General features: G+C 36.2%; 1 pseudogene; it reads right to left on the reverse strand.

Moving 5' to 3' along the window:
- Positions 1-241: 241 nt before the first annotated feature.
- LOC116271511 lies at positions 242-340 on the reverse strand (annotated as a pseudogene).
- Positions 341-5,900: the final 5,560 nt, after the last annotated feature.

Genomic DNA, 5,900 nt, shown 5'->3' on the forward strand with positions numbered 1-5,900 from the left:
TTTCTGCTCTCCAAATGTGGCTCAGATGTATTCCTTCCTTTTCTTCTCCGCTATTGACACCTATGGCCTTCACCCTCATTAGAGCTCTGAAATCCTGGCTTAGCCATCTCATTCATTCATTTATTCAACAAATTCTTGTCCAGCATCTGAGATGTGCCTAGGCATTGGGGTACGTCCTTGGGAATCTAGGAGAGAAGAAAGCTCTTCTGATGGTTTTTTTTGTTTTTTGTTTTTTGTTTTTAATAGAACGCTGCACAAATGTGTGTCATCCTTGCACAGGGGCCATGCTAATCTCTGTATCATTCCAATTTTGGTATGTATGTGTTGCCAAAGCAAGCACCCTGCTGGAGTTTACAGTATGGGGGGAGAGACAGACTACACGTAAAATAACCGTGAGTTAGAGCAGTGGTTCTAATGGAACGAAGGGTAGGGGTTCCCTCCTGGGGCCATTTGATGATGTTTGGAGACAGTTTCTATTGCCATATCTGGGGATGAGGTGCTTCTGGCATCCAGTGAGCAGAGTCCAGGGATGCTGCAAAACGTCCCACAAGGCACAGGACAGGTCCCCACAACAAAGTTATATCCAGCCCAAAATGTCAGTGGTGCTGAGGGTCAGAAACTCTGAATTAGGGATAAGATCAATGCTCTAAGAAAGCAAACAGGGAGCTATGAGGGCACTTGATTTAGATCAAAGTCTTCAGGAAGATGTCTTTGAGGAAACGATATGCAGATGAGTCCTGAAGGGTAAACAGGATTTCATCAGGTAAGGGGGTATCCAGGGGCAGAGCAAATGTGAGCACTGTTTAAAGGATACCAATTCCTGTGCCCCACCCCAATCAGTTCAGTCCAAGTCACCCAAATTCTGTTGTTTTTTAAGTTTATTGGATTAGAATGAATCGACAAGCTTTAAAAGCAAAAAGATAATTTTTCTGAAGCATGTTTCAAGGCTGATGGTAAGACTATATAGAAAAAAACATTTATGATATAGGACAGAGAAAATGATTGAGAAGGGGGGGATGAAATCAAAACCACATATAGAGTATCACATTTATTGACTTGCATATGTTGCAATAGCTTTGAATCCAGGGATAAATCCCACTTGACCATAGTGAATGATCTTTTTAATGTGCTGTTGAATTCTCATTGCCAGTATTTTGTTGAGTATTTTTGCATCTATGTTCATCAGGGACATTGGTCTGTAACTTTCTTTTCTCGTAGTGTCTGTGTCCAGTTTTAATATCAGGGTAATGCTGGTCTCATAAAATGAATTTGAAAACATTCCTTTCTCTTCAGTTTTTTTGGAAGAGTTTGAAAAGGATTAGCATTAGTACGTTTTTAAATGTTTGGTAGAATTCAGCTGTGAAGCCAATCAGTCCTGGGCTTTTCTTTAACGGGACGCTTTTTATTACTGATTGAATCTATTTGTCTATTACTGGTCTATTCAGATTTTCTATTTCTTCATGATTCAGTCTTGGCAGGTTGTATGTATCTAGGAATTTACCCATTTCTTTTAAGTTATCCAATTTATTGGGGTATAATTGCTCATGGTAGTTTCCTGTGACCTTTTGTATTTCTTTTTTTTTTTTTTTTTTGGAGAGAGAGTTTTGCTGTGTCACCCAGGCTGGAGTGCAATGACATGATCTTGGCTCACTGCAACCTCCGCCTCCTGGGTTCAAGCACTTCTCCTGCCTCAGCCTCTCGAGTAGCTGGGATTACAGGTGCCCACCACCACACTCAGCTAATTTTTGTAGTTTTCAGTAGAGACAGGGTTTCACCACGTTGGCCAGGCTGGTTTCAAACTCCTGACCTCAGGTCATCTGCCTGCCTCAGCCTCCCAAAGGACCCTTTGCATTTCTGTAGTATCAGTTGTGATGTCTTCTCTTTTATTTCTGATTTTATTAACAGAATGAAGAACAAAAATTATATGATCATCTCAATAGATATAGAAAAAGAATTTGATGAAATTCAAATTCATTTCATAATAAAAACTCTCAACAACTTTGGCAGAGAAGAAATGTACCACAACACAATAAAGGCCTTAAATGACAAGTCCACAGTTAACATTTGCAACAGTGAAAAGTTTAAAGCATTTCCTCTAAGATCTAGAACAAGACAGGAATGCTCAATCTCACTACTTCTTTTCAACATTTTACTGGAAGTCCAAGCCTGTGCAATTTGGCATGAAAAAGAAATAAAAAACATCCAGATTGAAAGGACGTAGTTAAATTGTCCCTGTTCACAGATAGTATAATCTTATATATAGAAAATCTTAAAGACTTCACCAAATAAAAACCATTATAACTGACAAATTCAGTAAATTTGCAGAATACAAAATCAACATACAAAAATCAATAGCATTTCAACACTAACAACAAACTATCTGAACAAGAAATTAATAAAACAATCTCATTAAAAATATCAACAAAAGAACAAAATACCTCGTATAAATTTAACCACAGACGCGAAGATCTATATATTGATAACTATAAAGCATTGATGAAAGGAACTGAAGAAAACAGAAGTAAATGGGAAGGCATGATTATGAATTGAAAGAATTAATACTGTTAGGATGTTCATAATATCCAAAGCAATCTACAGAATCAGTGTAATCCCTATCAAAATTCCAATATCATTCTTTACAGAAATAGAAAAAACAACCCTAAAATTTGTATGGAAACACAAAAGACCCTGAATAGCCAAACCTATCTTGACCAAAAAGAAAAAAGCTGGAGACATCACAGTACCTAACTGCAAAATATATTACAAAGTTACAGTAATCAAAACAGTACAGTACTGCCATAAAAACAGACACAAAACCAGTCAAACAGGATAGAGTTCAGAAATAACCCCAAATATTTATGGACAATTGAGTTTTAATAAAGGTGCCAAGAAGAGTCAATAAGGAAAGGACATCTTCTTCAATAAATGATGTGGGGAAAATTGGATAGCCACATGCAGATGAATGAAATTGGATCCTTATTTTCACCACATACAAAAAGCAACTCAAAAAGGATTAAAGGCAAATTAAGACCTGAAACTTAGTAGTTTCACTAAACTACTGAAAAACATAAGGCAAAAGTCCCATGACGTTGGTCTGGACAATATTTTGGATATACCCCCAAAAGTATATGCAACAAAAGCAAAAAGAGACAAGTGGATTGCATCACTCTAAAAAGCTCCTGCACAGCAAAGGAAACAATTAGCAGTGTGAAGAGACAATACATGGCATGGGAGAAAATATTTGCAAACCATACATCTGATAAGGGGTTACTATCCAAAACATATGATATGGTTTTGATGTTTGTCTGCTCCAAATCTCATGTTGAAATGTAATCCCTAGTGGTGGAGGTGGGGCCTGGTGGGAGGTGTTTGGATCATGAGGATGGATCCTCATGAATGGCTTAGTTCTATTCCCTTGGTGATGAGAGAGTTCTCACTCTAAGTTCATGCAAGATCTGGTTGTTTAAAAGAGTATGGCACCTCCCGCCTTCTCTCTTGCTCCTACTCTCACCATGTGACATGCTGGCTTCCCATCACCTTCTGCCAAGATTGTAAGCTCCCTGAGGCCCTCACCAGAAGGAGATGCCAATACCACACTTCCTGTACAGCCCACAGAACCATAAACCAATTAAACCTCTTTTTTAAAATAAATTACCTAGCCTCAGGTATTTCTTTAGAGTAATATAAGAATGGCCTAACACAACGTATAAGGAACTAAACTCAATAGCAAAAAAACAACCTGCTCTAAAAATGGGCAAAGGACTTGAATAGACGTTGGTCAAAAGAAGACTTACAAATAGCTAACAAGTTCATGAATAAATGCTCGACATCACTAACCATTAGGAAAATGAAAATGGAAGCCACAATGTGATATTACCTTATACCTGTTAGAATGGCTATCATAAAAAAAAAAAAAAAAAGATGAAAGACAAGTGTTGATGAGACTGTAAAGGAAAGGTAACTCTTGTGCACTGTTGTGGGAATGTAAAATAGTACAGCCATTATGGAAAACAGTATGAAGGCTCCTCAAAAAACTAAAAATAGAACTGCCATGTGACTCAGCAATCCCACTTCTCAGTATACATCCAAAGGAAATAAAATCAATATGTTGAAGAGAAACCTCCACTTCCATATTCATTGACTCATTATTCACAATGGCCAAGATATGGAATCAACTTAAGCATTCACCAATGGATACATGTATTTTTTTAAACATGCCATGAAATATTAGCAAGCCTTTTTTAAACACAAAGAAAAAAAGAAAATTCTGTCATTTTCAACAACATGGATAAACTTGGAAGACATTATGCTAAGTGAAATAAGCCAGGCACAGGCACAAAAAAGACAAACACCTCATGGTCTCACTTATATGTGAAAACTAAAAAAGTTGAACTCATAGAAGTAGAGAGTAGCATTGTGGTAACGGAGACTGATGGTGGGATGGCGGGAATGGAGAGATGTTGGTCAAAGAAAAAGTTTCAGTTTGACAAGAGGAACAAGTTTTTGCAATCTATTGCACAGCATAGTGACTACAGTTAATGTATTGTATATTTCAAAATTGCTAAGAGAGTACATTTCAAATATCTCACCACAAAAATGGGTAACTGAAGTAATGATATGTTAATTAGATTAATTTAATTATTCCACCTTGTATGCATATATCAAAATATCATATATCAAAATATCATATCATAATGTACCCCATAAATATACATAATTATTATTTGTCAATTAAAAATAGGTTTTTTTTTTAAAAATCACATATAGAGTTAAGGGGAGGCAAAAGGTAACTTTATAATGGAGGAATGTGACACATACTACCTCAGCCAAGTGGTCACAGTCAACAGGAACAGTGGTAAATCATGCTTAAATCATAATAGGTACCCTTGTTATGACACAAAAATCGCCCTTTACCTCTGTGGTTTTCCTCCCCAAAACCCATAACCCCAGTGTAACAATGAGAAAAACATCAGACAAATCCCAATTGAGGGATATTCTGCAAAATACTTGACTGTAATCCTCAAAGCAGTCAAGGTCGTCAAAAACAAGGAAAGTCTGAAAAACTGTCACAGCTGAGAGCAACCTAAAACAATATGATGACTAAGTGTAATGTGGGATCCTGGATGGCATCTGGGAACAATAAAAGAACATTAGGTTAAAACTAAGGAAATCTGAATAAAGAATGGACTTACGTTAATAATAATGTCAGTTCAATATTAAAATATATTCAATATTGGAAAAATGTTGGTTCAGTGCTGGAATAAATATTGCTTCATGAATTGTGAAAATTATGTAATATAATATTAAGATGTTCACAGCAGGGGAAATTCAGTGTGGGGCACATGGGAACTTTTTACTATCTTGGCAATTTTTCTGTAAACATAAAACTGTCCTAAAAAATGAAGATCACTTTTTAAAACAAGTAAATAAAATGACATATGGATGAGTTCTCATACGTTGCTGAAGAGAACGCAAAGTATTATAGCCATTTTGAAAAACAGTATGACCATTTCTTATAAAAATAAGCGTACCATATGACCCAGCAATCCCATTTCTAAGCAGTCACCCAGGAGAAAAGAAGACTGAATATTCATGTAAAAGTCTTTAAACAAATGTTGATTCATAATTGCCAAAACATGGCAACATTCCAAATGTTTGCAACTGATAAATAAACACACTGTGATACAGTCATACAATAAAATATTCTTCGGCAATAAAAAGGAACAAACTACTGATACATACAACCATGTCTGTGAATCTCAAATGAATTATGACAAGTGAAAGAAACCAGATTCAAGAGGCTAATAGTGTATGATTTTACTTAGATGACATTCTAGAAAAGACAAAAATATAGAGACAGGAAACAGATGTATGGGGCTAAGTATGAATCATGTCCAAGT

Source organism: Papio anubis, chromosome 19, assembly GCF_008728515.1.
Source record: "Papio anubis isolate 15944 chromosome 19, Panubis1.0, whole genome shotgun sequence".
Lineage (NCBI taxonomy): Eukaryota > Metazoa > Chordata > Mammalia > Primates > Cercopithecidae > Papio > Papio anubis.